The following is a 17,341-nucleotide window of genomic DNA, read 5'->3' as shown; positions in this document are numbered from 1 at the left end:
TCTAACTCCCCTCTGCCTTCAGTGTCACTGCCTAGTTGGCTTTTAAAAAGCATGAGAACTGAGTGGCAAGATTACACAGTCTGAGAAAAGGCCTGTGCTCTTCTGTGATAACATGACCTAACACCCAAATATTAAGTGAAAAACTACAGACATCAGCTGTTGAGTCCATTGGGTTGCTCCAAAGAAATGCTCCAGGTGGGATCACAACAACCATTTATTGAGTTTTCTGTGAGCTGGCTAAAAGTATATCATTTTCACATTGTTCATAATGTTATTCACAAACTTAAGAGAATTGTCAGCAAACCGTATCTGAATTAGTCATTTATTTATTTATTTTATTATGCAATTATATATTTATATTATTTATATTATTATTTTAATTTTTAATTTATATCTTTAATTATATATTATGCAATTTTTTATTTTTATGCAATTATAATTTGTCATAGATGAGTTAATTTGAAGGTCAAAAATACTAATCATTTTAGAAAATATACTAGAGCAGACATGGTCAGAAGTAAAATATCCATATTGAGTCTTAGCCTGCTGAAATGATATTTCTGTCTTCAGTGTTGTTACTAAGATCTAATACAGTTCTTATGTGCCTAAAATTCAGAGATTACAAAGCACAGCTTTTAGATGCCTCAGGGGTGATTTAGTCTTACATTCTACATAGAAGAAAATGTTGGGACAAAGGAAATTATTCTTGTGTCTATGTTGAACTCTTGTTTTTTAATTTCCTGAAATGGGATTGAAAGTTTCATTCTGAAAAAAAAGCAGAACTGACTGATGCAGAGTCAAAAAATGGTATCAAACCAGCTTCTAATCAGCTTCTAATGTCACCTTTTGAATGGAAGATAGAAGACAATGATAAGATAATGGAAGAAAGGGAAATGTCAGAGAAAGGTGTGAATAATATAAAGCAACAGATAAATTTGTCTAATAACTGAGGTAAAACTTTAAAGTGGCATGGCTTTCTCAGTCTGCTTAGACAAATGTGGTCAAACAAACTGCATAATAAAATTAAGATGTATTTTTGCTTTCAATAATTGAATTCACTAATAACTGTTTGGAGAAAAAAATCTTTTCAAAGCAAAGCAACTGTACACTGTTTTCAACATTATTAGCAATGTAATTTGGCACTTAATTTAAACATTTAGAATGGGCACAAATTGTTCCAATTGTAGAAAAAGATTTTTGTTGTGAGGTGCAACTTGGTACTGAAATTAAATTACTCTGTTGTCTAAGATTTCCATTTTAATAATGCAATTTGAGTGATTAATACATTATAGTGGTTCTAAACTAAGTATAAAGGACAAAACCAGCATATTCACGTGACCATTTCCCATGTGTTTGGCATTCTGTCCATATAATTAATGCCTCATTGAATTTAAAAGGCCTTTAGTGCAGTAACTCCAGTGTACTTCACAGTCATTAAAAACCCCAACACTTTGTGACACCATATGAACCAACAAACATCCTGAGATGAAGCTGGTCTTTGATTTTACTGGTTTTGTACCAGTGACCTAAATGGGGAAAAAAATTTACATTTGCAAGTTTCCACACAATTTGTGCCTATTCAAACTAAGCATCTATCACAGAATCAGGAATTAGTGTGGGTTCTTCACAAATTATTTTAAAGCACTTTACAGTCTGAATAAGAATGAGGTCTTTTAGCAACTGTATTTCAGCATGGTGATTTAAATGTTTTAATGATTTCATACTGTTTCTTTCTCTGTCCTCAGTGCATACAAAAAAGTGAGTCTATGCCAGAATAATATTTATTTTGCTTCACCAGGAGCCATTCACTTAACAGCAGGAGAGATACCTATATGAGGTATTTGGAACAAAAGTTACCTCTAGGGTTATGCTTTGTATGGGGAATATCTTAATTAAGTTACATTGCAATATTGAAACTTGAGAATGAGGTCGTAGCCTGCTGTAGCATGAAAGCCTTTAATTTGCACACTTCTGTTGTATTGAATAATCAAGGAAAATTTAATTGAGCACTCTAGAGCCCTGGGTGTTCAGGGTTTCTATGCACTTATATTGTGCTCTCTGTGCTGTGGTTTAACTCCACATAGTTATTTAGGAGCTCATTTAAGGCAATTAAAAACTACAGCTGGGTTTTTGTTGGACTGGCTGTGCTCAGCCTAGTTGGGTAATTAGACTCAAATGGATATCTTGCACCCACTTCAGCCTCAGAGTTGTGTGTGAAGCAGAAAAACATTTTTTTTCCTCAGAGTTTTTGCTCTTACAGAGAACAAACAAATACGTGCAATTTACAATAGGCTCATAAAATTATTTCTTTGTTGCTAATAACAATTTGCACTAAGGTGACATTTTTAAAAGAATCCAAGATAACTTATATTCAAAATATTTTGGCAGCTCTTGGGATTTCTTAGTATTGGCTTAAATCTCATTTAAGATTCTTTGAAAACCTTACTAGCCTCAGACCTCAATAACTTGAAATGTTTGCTGGGGCTCATAAAGCCACTTAAATGCCATTTATGTGTCAGCAGTTGCTAAAAAGTAGGTCCTCAGGAGCCTGCCTCTGCTGCCAGGCATCCTCAGGGCTCTGGATTGCTTATGCAAACAGCTTCTGCAAAGCAGGTAGGCTGGCAGCTGAGCCTCTGCTTCCAGACATGCCCACAAATCCCCCAGCAACATCCTGTTCAGGGCCACCGAGAGTACCTCACAGCTGTGTCCTACAGGGAGTTACAAATGACACACGATCCTACCTGCTCTGCTCTGTGCTGGGAGGCACAAAGAGAGAGGCACTGCAGGGACATCTGCGCTACTCGGCACACAAGGGAACCAGCTCAGGCACCGAGCCCTTCTGCACGGAAACTGCCGCTGCATTTATTTCCTGCACATGTTTTGGACCATCCCAGTTCTCCCCCTTAAGGATGAATCTGCAACATAGAGCCAGCCTGGAGGCAATCAGCATTACACAACTTGTCAATTTTTGACATGATGATCACCGGCCGTAGGCAGTGAGACCCTTTCCATTGTACTGAGCTTCCTCCAAAATGCAGCCAGGGTGGACAGCTAGGCATTCAGAGGTTTAATTCTCAGCTAGACCTCAAGAGATGTAGAACACCTTCAGCATACAAATACAGCATATTTTAAGGCAGAAATTCCTTTCTGAAAGTAGTGGGGAGAAAGTCCTACAAGAAGGAAAACAAAAAAAAACCAAAAAACTGATTCTGCAGTCTTGGAGTCTGCCTTTAAGAAGAAAGATCAGCTGAAGCACAGAAGAGTTTAAGTCGTATTCCCCAGATACTACATATTCTGTATGAAGCGGTATAAAATCATCCATGAAGTTACACAAAGAATATGCTGTCTCAAAATACCCCACAGCCTGGCAAATAAAGATCAGCTTTAGAAAGCTGAAGTCAAGAACCTACTCCAAATAAGTCAAAATAAAGGCTGAAAAGCAATTTTCTGAACTCCAAACATGGACATCTTAAATTCCATTGTGCTGCTTCATTGTGGAAAAACCTGAGGAAACGATTCTCCTCTTCAATATTTTCTGTTAATTAACTTATACATCCTGCTTCTCAGTAAAATGACCCCTACTAAAATCATCCTCAGAATCTGATTTTCCCCATGCATGCTTATAGACATGTATGTCTCTGACCCTTTCAAAGGCAGAAAACCTGCTTGCAGCAATTAAACATATTTCCATGCCTAACTACAACAAGTACTGGAAATACTATGGGTATCTATTTCCCCATTTGGATTTACACTACACATTTCACAGTGTTGGTTATCCTGCACAAACTGTTGCAGCAATGTCACTATACTGCTCCTTGATTTGAGCTCCTTTATATCTTTCCATAGTGTTGTTACAAGGTAGACAGAAATTTCTAAAAATAAAGCATCTGTGTCCTTATCAAATTCAGGCTTCTATCTTCAGTTTTCAGAAGAGCATATATTTAGATCTAATAAAAGATGTAGATGCCTATGCATAGCTAAAAATAGAGTCAAGTATTCGAAGAGATTGCAAGGATAAATATGGTAAGAGCAAGAAAAAGGTTTACTTCTAACTGCAGATTTGATATGTTCTGAAGACAAACATATTGGGGGACTAGAAGAAAAAACAAGGTAGCTGCAACAGTAGGACAGAAATAGAGAACTTACTCATAGAATCCACAAGAGGAAACATGAGAATACCCACATCTTTTTTCCTTTTCCTGTGAAGGACTTGTAGTTGTGACTTCCATAATGAATTGCATCAGAAGGAATATTGGGTATTAAAGCTGACTTTCTCTATTGAAGAGGTTTAGACTTTCTGCTCCATTTAGTTATTCTTCATGATGCCAAACTCTGAAAGTAGAGAGCTGCAACTAATAATCCTATTATGCAAGATAATATATGAGTAGGAAATGTCTCCAGTAAGGAAACTATAAAGGTAAAAATATTTTTCTTTAAAATAGTTTCAGTGATTTCAAAGAAATATAAAGAAGCTGTGTTCTCTCAAAGGCACAGCATTAGACCAATTTTATAGTAGTGTAATTACAAATGCAGTTTTGCTTACTTCATACTTTTTCTTCTTTTACATTAAGAGATGCTTGTGAGTTGTATCAGTTTTGCACTGTTTTTCTTCCTCACAGCAAATATAGAAAAGTTCTGGTTATAGTCTTCATTTTCATGTTAACGAGTTAAAATAATTCTGAAGGGAGATTAAAAAGGATGTTTATGCATCTGCATGCACATTCACTGTGACCTACTTAGTTATGTTAATAGGGCAGAAGGTTGTGATAAAACTGAGGCAGATCTAAAATACTCACAAACTGTCGTCAGCAAAAAAGTCATAAAAAATTCAGTTTATTGATTTTGTACTTCAACAGCATCGGGTGCTTATGTGCAGTTGTGGAAGTGAAACTACAAGTACACAGCCTCTTGGATTTACACATAACCAAAGAGAAGACAATAAGAAATGAAAATTTCTTAAATTTCTTAAAATTTGGAAAATGATCATGAAGGGAAATTTGACCTTCAGACCAGCGGATTTTTTTCATTCAGAAGAACAATGTGCATTTTTTAATTGGCTTGTGACTCCTTTCCAATTTCCTGAAATTATGTTGATTGAGACAGTTAAGAGTATAATCAAGTTTGCAATAGTAGCTGATAAATAACTTGTGTTATTGTTATATAGCATTAGGATTAAATTCTTAATTAAATAGACTCAGTTAAAAAACAGTTCTATATGCCTTTGTGTTCCACCAGTGAAAAAGGAATTTACCAAATGTGTTCAATGAAGGAGAACTTGTGTTGACAAATGTAGTTCAAAACTTGATTGATACTTTCTACAGTTTTAATTTTAAGGTCTTTAAATTGGATAGGGAAAAACTTTAGAAGATTCAAAGTTTCTTTACCTCCAATTTAGTTTACTTCTCAGTTGTTCCTTTGCCCTACCTGGTTTAACATATTAATATTTTATTCCTGCTTGCTTTAGGCCTGTACTGAGAAACAAGCTGCCCATTACATAAATCTGGACTTTTTTTCATATTTAAGAAATGCAAGCACTCTATGTATTCATGTTTTTATACTGGTTCAGAATCCATTTATATGCATTATTTAGTATAGGATGAGGAAACGGGATTGATAGGCTAAAAAAGAAAGAGAAAGAAAGTGTAAGCCTTCCAATTTTATAAAATAAATCATTTGAAAATCATAGTTCCATCAAAGCAACTGACCTGATCAGGTCAGCAATCAAAAAATTTTAACTTACATACAATGAGCGCTAGGTAGAAACAAAAAAAAAAAAGAATGAAAAATCAGATGCCGACATAACAACGATCTTTTGCTTTCCTACTCTTCATGTTGTCCTACAGTGAAGTTAAACCCCACTCCAGCCTTAGCCTTATCACATCCAGTGGTCTGAGTTCACATCCTCTCCTTCCCTGTTAGTAGTGTAAACATCAACTGGAAAATGCATAATTGTTACAGTGACTTCAAAAGGTTTAAACTTTCACATAAGAGTTCAGCACCAATATAATTTCATGGTTTTTGAAAGAGTTGCAGAATAAAATCTTATGACCTGCTCTGTGCAAGAGGTCAGCCTAGCTGGCCTTGGAATTTATTATTTCTAGGATCCTTCTTATCAGGACACATTTGAGACATCATGTAAGGCACAGAGGTCAAAATTGTTTTGATCACAGCTTTTCTTTCCTTGGGTAAGAAGAATACTCTCAGATGTCATGAGTCAAATCCTACAGAAGCACAAGGTATTTCCAGACATGTTCACCAGAAACCCAAAAGAGCAAAAAGTCTTTCGTGTATCTTAAAGAGCTTTTGCTTTACAGACCCTAGGGAGCAGAAGGCCAGGGAACAGTCGCTTCACGGTGTCATGAGTATATCCACAGATATATCCACTGTGGCAGGAGATAACTTATTCATACACAACCCTTTGTGAAGGCAGTGCTGCCTGAGCTCTGAGCAGATCTGCAGTTATTCTTCTCGTTTTTCAGAGGAGAGGAGGGTCAGCTCCAGTCCTGAAGTCTGTATTAGCTGCAACTTTATAAACCCATCCTTTCTGGATTGATACCAGCCTCATTGTTGTCAGGTTTTTGTAATCATCTCAGAATAACCCTGCACTGTCACTGAACTCACATCTGCCTTACACCTGCCCTCTGGACCCTGTGTCACACTTCAGGCTGAAAAATAACAAGGATGTCCTAAAAGGCCATATCATCAACATCTGCTTCTAAGTACTTTTTTCTACCTAGAGAATATTTTAGTGAACATTAGCTAACAGGGAGAGTAGCTGTAATGCATCCTCCCTCATCAAATGCAAATGTAAGAAAATTCATGATTAAAAACCTGCTGAATTAGATCAGTAATTATAGAAGGTTATAATGATTTAACTGGAAGAAGGGCATATAAAACCAGGAGACACATGTAAGACAGAAATGAAGGTCTGGTTGAATATACTGAACTCCTAGATGCAAATCACATAATTGTGAAAAAGTGGGGCAAAACACATAAATATTGGGAGAAATCCATATTTATGCAGAGGTAGTACAGTCTCACAGCTGCAGACTTACTTTTGTTAAGATGAAAGAATTCTGCAGGCCATAAGGGAAATAATGGGGCAAATACATGAAAAAAATAGATGCAAATATCTAGAAGTGTCTGAAACTCCTTACTTAAGGAGTAAGAGTTGAATGTATGTGTTATAGTTAGGGGTTGTGCCAAAGAAGGAGATTATAATGCAATCTGCACATTTTGAAATATACAGGAAGACATATGTACATTTTAAAACCACTCCCCAGTCATGACTGTAATTCCTGTTCTGTGCTTTGGTGTAGCATTAATAATTACTAAGAAAGTCATAACCCAAGAGAGAGTATTTAATAAGCACATATTCAGTTAGTAGAGTCTGTTGGAAATTAACAAGAAAATGATCAGTCTTTGGGAAATGGCAAAATACAGGGTTTGCTGTGTTTTCTTCAGATGAGTAGTCTTCAGGGTTTAAGATCTGAAATGGCACACATATGGTTGTGTGAATATACAATTTTCTTTGACAGAGCTAGAGAATCCAATAACATTGCAACATCAGGAACAATTGTTCAGACAAAAACAAACAAAAGCAGGTAGTGACAAAAAGGCTAAAATTTTAAGTATAAATGTGGAAGTCCTAAAAGAAGTCTAGGAAGGATGATTAGAGTGATAGCAAAGCATTTAAATCCTTCCATTCTCATAATTTCCTCAGGTGCTTCCTTCAGCTTCATCTGAACAATTCAGTATTTTATCTAAAAAAAATTCCTGATTTTTCCCTACTCTAATTAGAGAACATTTTTAGAGAACTTTGAGATTGTTAGCTCATCTGTATATGTCAGCATCTGGTCTTCTTGGGCAATTGATGACAGCTGAACCAAAGCGTCTACCCAGAAACACCAAACAATTAAGTTTTAAATGTCTTTGCTATTTTCTCCCCAAATATTTTCCTGGTGATCCTGGACAATTTGGGACTGATTTCACCATCCTAAATTGTAGATTTCTACACTGTTTAAATTATTATCCTGCTTCAAATGCCTGTTTGGTCACATGTTGCTGCAAAGGGAAGATCAGTGAGAAGAGAAATTAGATCGGTGTGTTGGAGGTATGGAAGAACAGGAAAATAGTGAAGGGCCAGGCCATGTATCCTGCAGCCATGAGGTGTGGTACCTCTGTGACACATGCAAGCTGACTGGTTCCAAGTGCATGAAAACCTCACTTGGATTGTTCTATTTATCCATGAAAAGGAGGTATAGGGTTTTTGCCTATTAAAACAATTCTGAAAATGAGTAAAATATTAACAATCTCTTATTTTGCTTAGCAAGCTGCTCTCTGCACACTGGTCCTAAATTAAGTTACTCCTCTGAATCTTTCAGTGCTTCCTGTCCTCTCTGTGCTCCTCCAGTTATTTTCTTTTCAACAGGCAACCATATTGGATTGGTTACAGTTGCAGTTCAACTAGAAATACAGAAGAGAAGAAAATCTCATAAAAATCCCAGATCATCCCTATAACAAAACTTGGACAAGTTTTTTATTTACAGACATTATAGCCGATATCATCCAATTTTTACCTCTTCTGTAAGATTTTGAGGTATTTTCCAGGTTTTTATACAAGCAATGGGAACAGAGAATGCATATCTAGTTATTTTATGTGTAGATGTCAAAATTTTAGCAGTGGCAGGCTGGCAGGGTTGGCCTCTGTGAAATGAGAGCAGGGACAGACCAATGCCAAAACAGCTGGCTGCAAAATGGACCCACCATACGACACTGTTGAGCTCATCAGCCAAGCCCGTGGTGCCTGCATGATGATATATTTAAGAAAGGGCAAAAACACAAAAGGAGGAGGAGGTGCTGCAGGCACAGGAGCAGAAACTCCCATGCAGCCCATGAATGACCCTAGCTGGAACAGGTATTTCTCTGTAGCCAGTTGAGGATCTCATTCTGGAGCAAACAGAGAGAAAGTGTGATGAGGAAGGAGGAGTAGTACAATCTCCATTTGCCAACAACCCACGCCCCCCCACCCCTTCACCCCCAGTCTTCTCTGGAAGAGATGGAGAAGTTTGGGATGAAGTTGAGCTTGGGAAGACAGAGTGAAGGAAAATTGTTGGTTTCAGGTTTGTCTTTTTTCCTCACTCCCTGAATCTATTCTAATTATCAGTAAATATTTTTTTTCCCACAATACCAGTTGGCAAATGCTCTCTCTGTCTTAACTTGACCTGTGAACTTTCTTGTCCTATTTTCTTCCACTGCTCCACTGACAAGAGTAAGGGAATGTCTGGGTGGGAGTGTAGCCCTTAGCCAAGGTCAGCCTAGCACAGTTATCCAAGGTGATAGGTATGACTCAGGCCTTCCTACCCCAGTCTCTGTTATGGACAACAGTGAGACTTCAGTGAAATTGGTTTTCAGCCAATCTCTCTGTTGTCTTCTCCATTTTTCCACCTGCCATGCTTGTTTTTACAGCAGTCCTAGCACTTCTTCTCACTATATTCTCAAAAGGGTTTTCCACTTTCTACGATTCTCCATATATAATTGAGTCGAGTGGTAATACTCAACATAATTTTGAAAAGACAATGATTAGATGAGTTTCAAAGATACATTTTCTCTATATTGTTTAAAATGGAATAGAGCAGAGCATAATAGTGCAAAGGGAGAATAAGGGTAAATAGTGTTTATTGAGGAAATCTTCCATTTGGAAGAGCAAATGCATGCTTGCATGGCATTAATCTATATTTGTGATTCATGGACCATAAAATGTTTAGCTTTGATGTTCTAATACATACTTTACTGAACCACAGAGAAATGTCTAAGAAAGCAAAGGTGATAAAAAGATGATTAATAAAGCAAAGATGATAAATAAATATTATTTTGCATAATATTGTATAGACTGTATTTTTGTCACCACAAATATACCAAAATATTGTGAAAACAGTACAGTGTAATTCCCTTGATTTAGAGTGTCAATAACCTGATTTATTGAGCTCATCTAATGCAGGTCTCCTACCAACTATTACTGCAATTATTTATAGATTAAGACTCCCTAAAGGTACACAATATGATAAACTACAATAAATCCTCTAAAATGTATGGTCTGAAGATATCCCACAGAACTACAGATAATGATTTATGGTCTGTTGGTAAGAGACGCAATTTAATTGCACTTTGAAATATTCCTAAAGCAGCAATCATCATGTCACAGAGTACCTGCAAAATTCCAAACCCTAATTTATTTTCATGACAGCATTTCTCTAATTTGTCTGTGGTAATCTTTCACTCTGAAGGCTTATCCACAGAAAATGAAATATCAAAAAAATTCTGCTCAGCTGTCATCTTTACCGTGCCATTTTGTCTAAATTTTGTCAGAATGTGAAAACAGGGAGGTGATCTGGTCTCTTGTGGAGCTAATCCTAATTTCCTTCATACTTACCAAGATACAGTTAGTTTAGAAAATTATGCCTAGGAATTTATGGGTAGATACAAAGATAGAAGCTATATGTATTTCAGTAAAAAAAAAAAAATAATTTTTAGCCCTGTGGCCAAATTCCAACCTGCTTTCCTGTATTTTGTCACCTCTGGAGCTGTAACGCTTTTAACGGAATTAAAGTATACATCAACATACATTTGGCTGGAGTGGAAGCTATCTTTCTCAGTTTCATCAGGGGAAACAAAATCAAACACACACCTCCCATAAAAACAACTAACCAAGCTAAAAAACCAAAACACCTCAGCCAACAGGAAATTAGGTACTCCAAGAAATTCCCATCTCCTTATAGCAAAATCTAAATTTGCAAATTCATTATTTCAGTCTCTCCTCTTCAAGCAGATTCACTGGTTCTCTTGCTGCTCCCTGTGCTTCTCTTGCTGTTGTTTGTGGTGGAGTCTCTAATGCATTTTTTTTATGATTTGGGAGTGCCCCAGAGATTTTCCCTTTATCTTACAGTTGCCCTTTGATCTTTCTCTCACAAGAGTACCTCCCCAGCTGGTGCTGCAGGTCAAAGCTGTGAGTATGTCTGGATTCACTTCCCTCTGGTATCCACATAGAGGTTGCTCTTGGCTGTCCTAGAGGCATGTAAGTCACACCACTGCAATTCAAACAGGAGCCTAAGGGCAAATCTTAGTTTAAAATTCAGTAATTGTGAATCGGAACGAAATGATTACTCGTTCCTATATTCATATCACATGCCTCCAAAAATCTCTGCTCGTGGGCACATACCATAAAGTTAGAACACATGAATACCAAATCTGATAGGCCTGCAATCAGAAAGTATGGGGGAAGACAGGAAATCTTATCTAGAGGTCAATAAAAACCTGTGGAAGAAAAGTTGAAGGACTTCATTGAAAGCAATGGTACTGTGTGTCTGGGCACTGCAAAGCAGCGCACATGGCTCTCAGGGGAGACCCTGAACCTGTACATACACTTTGAGTCCAGGACCAACTTAATCACATGTCTCAAAAGAAAGAATTATTCCCTTTCATTAAAACCAATGACAACTATGAGTGATTTGCTTTTTAAACTGTTAAAATTGTATATAAAGAACCGGTGGAAATGCAGAGATCTTTACTATACAGACACATGCTTTTAACAGTTTACACAAGCATATTTCCAATAAATTCCATAGACAATTTATATTGTATTTCTCATTATGTTCAACAGAGCTCTGCTGCAAAGGTTTTAAAGGTATTTTATGTGTAAAGTTTTTGTAATCAAAGCAAAATGCCTCTTGGCAAAGCTTAATGCTTATGTGCCACCTAAGAATTTTGAATTAAACTTTTGCATGATTTGTTACTGCTCTATCACCATGAAGCTTTGAGTCATGAAACAGAACCACTGAACAACTGAGGACAGAAAAGGCCTCTAAGACTTCAATTATTAATTGATCACTTTTATGTCTACCACTAAACCACTTGCCTAAGTGCCATATCTACATATCTTTTAGATACTTCCAATGGCTGTGACTCTACCACATCCCTAGGCAGCCTGTTCCAGTACTCAATAACCCTAGCATGTGAACCCTTTAGTGAAGAAAATTTTCCTAATATCCAATCTACACCTCTGCTCTCGCAACTTGAGGCCATTTCCTCATCCTGTCACTTGTTACTTGGCAGAAGAGACTGACCCCATCTCAACAGGTAGTTGTAGAGAACCATAGGACTTCTGAGCCTCCTTTTCTACAGGCTAAGAAACCCCAGCTCCCTCAGCTGGTCCTCATAGGACTTGTGCTCTAGACCAGAAGCTGCCTTATTTCACATTTATCTGAGCCATGGGCTGACTCAGCTGAACCTTGCAGGTGAGAAGAGTGGAGAAATAATCCTCCTTCTGTATTCTATGGTGTTTTGGGCACTGAACTGGCCCATAGTGAGCTGCACAGGAATAGCAATGATTAAGCACAGAGAATTTTACCATTTTATGCATATTCAATACTGCTGAGTATTCAAGATAGTCTAGATATGAAATAAGATGTTTGAGAACCTAACTTTTGCACATAAATTGCCTAATTTTCTTAGTGAGTCTTCCTCGTATTAATTACTTGTGATACTGTCCAAAGACCTGGTCTTACTTCATGTATGTTTCCCTACACAGAGAGAGAAAGCAAGTCCATGTTCTCAGATGTATTAAACAAATGGCTTTCTTATTATCCTTTTATGGATGAGTTACCATCATAACCCTTAGAAGGAACAATTAAAACAGTTTGAGGTGAGGGAGGTTTGTTGCAAGAGGATATATCACTGAAAAGTGTCTTGTAATGTAATATTAAGCTCTAAAATTTATGGCTGTTTTCTTCCTTCTGGTGTTTTTCAATACGCTTTTATTACAGGCTCTAAATTACACTCTCACAGAAAAGGTCTCTCTTTAAACCTTTAGGTCAGAATTGTTCAGATCTTTTCACACTGAATCAAACAGTCTTAAGCTGGCACAATCCTTGGCAGGCTTGTAAATCTTTCAAAAGATCTTATCCAATTACCCTTCATGGTCCACAGGCTTCAACAGTGTGATTGTTTCCTACCACGTGAAGAATTAAGTGCTCATAAAAGGTTAGGAAACCAATACAGTTGGAAAGTAAGGCAGCACATTTTTCTGCAGTTCAGATACCATGGTTGTACCTTCAGAGACAGTGTAGAGATCTATAAAGATCTATAAAGAAATTCAGTCATGATCAAGAACACTGACAGTTTTAAGTGCAGAACTCAAAGTAAGTACGGCCAGAAATTTTTAGATTATTTTTACCTCTAAGAACATCAGGAGAAACCTGAGGCTGACCATCAAGGGTTTTGCAGCCAGAGTTACTGAGGATCAGAAACCCTCTACACTTCAACTGAGAAAGAGATATTAGCATCCCATGAGGAGGTTAAAGCGGTCTCAGAAGTTATTGGGAAGAGGCCTGTCTCCTCTTGGCACTGTGACTGCCATGCTACGCTGGGTGTTCGAAGGAAACGTCTCCTCAACACATCGCACCCAGTGCTGCACTAGGTAGCACTGATTACACAATGAGCCCAAATGGGAAAACCCAATTCCCCAGGAAGAGATTATGGACTAGCCAGAAGAAAGAAATTTTGGAGTACTGCATAAGGAAGTGACTTGTGCCCAAGAAGCCCCACCAAATAATGAGTTATCAGAAAATGAAAAGGGCTATACTCTATCTACTAATGGATCCTGCTGTGTGGTAGGAAACCATCGGAGGTGAAAAGCTGCTGTGTGGAGTGCCACACAATGAGTTTTTGGGGCTGCTAAAGAAAAAAGAGTCAAGCCAATCTACTCAAGGGAAAGCCATGCAACTAGCCCCAGAGATTTTCTGAATGAGAAAAGTGGCCTATAGTCTATCTCTACACTGACTCCTGGATGGTGGCTGCAGCTCTGTGGGAGTGGCTGCAGCACTGGAAGAGCAATTGGAACGCAGGGATAAACCTCTCTGGGCCGCTGCATTGTGGCAGAACACCACTGCACAGGTAGAAAATATGACTCTGAAGGTCCCACAAACGTGCCCAAACTCTGACGTTCACATGCCCAAAAGTCATGTCACTGAAAAACATCAAAATAGGTAGATAAGGCTGTCAAAATTGAAACAGCTCAGGTGGACTTGGACTGGGAGTGGAAGTGAGCTATTTATAGCCCCTCAGACCCATGAAATATCAGGACATCTAGGAAGAGATGCAACATACAGGTGAGCTTGTGACTGAGGGGTAGAACTGACCGTGGAGGCTATCCAAGAGGTCATTCATGAATTTGAAACATGCTGCAAACAAGTAAGTCACATGAGTAAAATCTCCTTTGAATCTCAGATATAAAATCTAAGGAAAGGAGGAGGAAGAGGTGGTGTCATTCATTATTTGCAATGCTTGCCTTCCAGAGGAATTGCTATAGGTGTTGAAGCCCTGCTTCCTGAGAAGTGGCTTGCTGATAGGACGTAGAGAATAAACTTTTTATTTTCCTCTGCTTGTAAGGATGGAAACTTTCACATTTGCTCTTGTAAACTGCCTTATCTCAATCTGTGAGTCATTTTCCACCTTATTTTCTCTCCCCAGTCCAGCTGGGAAGGGGAATGATAGAGCAGCTTGGGCACCTGGCATCCAGCCAAGGTTAACCCACCATAACATCTAAGGTCTTAAATCTTTTCCAGGACCACAAAATAGATCTCATTTTATCTGTACCTATCATAAAGCTTAGTCTTTGTTATATGTAATATACTTTCTTCAGGAAAAGTGACAAGAGGTCACAGACTTCCTAGTGTTTTTAAATATGAAAAGGATTACAGTGAAGAGTGATCTGAAGAAAGCACTTTTTTTTATTTTATAGACTTATGTAACATCTCTATTAACTAAGGGAATATAAAAAATAAATATTTACTGTTGTATTTGTTAACATCAGAAAGAATTTTGGATGTCAGCAGTTTTAACCTGCAGTATTTATTCCACTGACCTATACACTGAAACTACCAGGATCTTGCAGAAATGGAAGAAAAACACTAAATCAGTTTCACATGTAGCATAAAAAATATTATTTCATCTCACTCTCTTGGCCAGTATTACTAGAAAAATGTACCTCCAAAAACATTACATGGGTAATATAATCACAGTTAAGAACAAATGAGAAAATGTATGCTGTATCTTTGAGGGAGAGCTTAAACAATTATTTTCTTTGTAATGAAAAAAAAAAGGATATTGCAGTGAGAGAAATCCAGCTGCATTTTGAACCTGTGTTAGTGACCTGTAACTAAGCTCTGACATACTGTAATTTCAAACTTATATAGATACACACATATTAAAATATACATATTCATTTTGTTAGGTACATGTATGTTTATTTATATTAAATTTTCTCTTTTTTTCCACTTCACAGTCAAAAGGACTGTTGTTTCTCAGCTGAAGAGTTATATAGCAATCAGATGATATTCCAAGACCATTTTTGCTACTCCAAGACCTTTCTATGTCTGATTTTCAATTATATCTTTTATAAGTATTCATTTATATTGATACAAGACATCAGGATCTCAAAATGTGAAACTTCACACTATGGAACTAACTGGAAAGCAATCAACACAAGTAGAATTAGCTCCTTGCTAGTTCATTTATTTCAAACACATTGCTATTCTGAACAGGGAAATTAAGTTAAAGGAATTTTTCCTATGCAGCTTTTAAAAAGCTTTCAGTTTAACAGATTGTGCTTCATTGTATTGCTACCTCAACAAAACTTGTACTCATTTCAAACAAAAGTGTAAAATGGAGGGAGGAAATAAAAGCTCAATATGATCCCAAAGTCTATAATTAGAGGGTTTATATACATATAAGAAAAACATGGTTAGTCGTTTAGAGAAAAAATATTAAGGTGGCCTGGGTTTCTGCAGAATTCAACCTTTCTGGGACTTTCATGTTTATAGATAAAAAAATATTCCACTTAAAGACACTTTGTCCAGTTCAGATTCTGGCGAGCTTGTCAATGTCACGTAACCCCAAACTAAATTGCATTTATAAACTCATCTGTCAAATAAATAAAAGGTCACACCTTGTTCTACAGCAAGAAATTGCTTATTATTTAAAAGGAACTTTCCAGATCTAGTGGGAGACTAGTGCTGCATTCTGAAGAGAGGAAAGTTTATTACTAATTCTGTTGCTCAGAGTTATTCCACAAAATTAAAAATTACAACAGAGAGCTAGAATTAAGAGGACAAGTTTTTTTTCTATGTTTTATTTACCAGTGCTATACTTTACAATTTGAGTACCCACGTAAGTTGTTGACAGTTGTACAGGGTATTTTTTTGTATATGGTCTTTAACCATAGCCTTGGAGCTTTTCATCCTAGCAGATGTACAGGAAAAAAAATGGAACAAATAAAGTTGCATGGGAGCACTCAATACAGATAATAAATTTTGATAGTCATCAGCTACATGAGGTATCTAAAATTTCTGTATAGAACTGCACTTCATTGAAATCACTTGCATAAATATTTCACCTCAACTGGTAATGCCTATTAGAGAAGGAACAATAATTTTGCGTACAATAAATGTAATCAAAGTCTTATAAAAACTGGTGTTTGTTAAAGAAAAAGAAAATGAGAAAAATATATCACTTTATGAATTCAGAAAGAAACATAACTTTAAAGATGAAGCAAATGCAAAAATAGTGCTCTAAAAAAAGTATATTGGTGCTTTTGTACTTCCTCTATCTTTTTTACTAAAAAACCCAAAAAAAAACTAAAATCAATACTAGCTGAGTTCCATAAGCATTTCCCCAACATTTTCTTGGGTTTGAGTTTTTTTAAGATTATTTGAATAATGATTGTTATTAGAAAATATTTGAGACCAGGTAAGGGTCCAACAAGGGAAACATCACCCCTACTCTTAAAAAGGTGAGAAAGTTCAAGTAACTGCAAACTTGTTAGCATCCCATCTCTCCCTGGGAAGATCATAGAGCAGAATCTCATGGAAATAATCTTGAGACACATAGGAGACATGGAAGGCAGAATGACTTTTCTAAGGCCAAATGTAAAAGAGTCTCCCAGAGAAAACCATCAGAATGTAGTGAACAACTGAATATTCTAGCCTATCATTTTGATACTGATAATTTCAGGCTCTAATTCAACTGATTCAACTTAATATGAAGACCTCAAGAGTCAAGAAAACTTTTGTTTATACCTTGTATCTACAGTCATTGTATAACACTTTTCTGGAATAAAAAAGGAAGGCTATGTATCCTCAAATCACTAAAATGTGATGTGAAAATCATGGCACCATTCCAAAGATTATAGTACCATGTTGCAGTTATTACAGTCATTAAGATGGAACGTGTCTGCTCTTAATATTAGCTTTTGCTAACACTTGAACCATTTAGAGTCTGGTTTTTC

This window comes from Cyanistes caeruleus, chromosome 3 (assembly GCF_971803275.1).
Source record: "Cyanistes caeruleus chromosome 3, bCyaCae1.hap1.1, whole genome shotgun sequence".
Classification (NCBI taxonomy): Eukaryota; Metazoa; Chordata; class Aves; order Passeriformes; family Paridae; genus Cyanistes; species Cyanistes caeruleus.
This window is presented reverse-complemented; position numbering follows the sequence as displayed.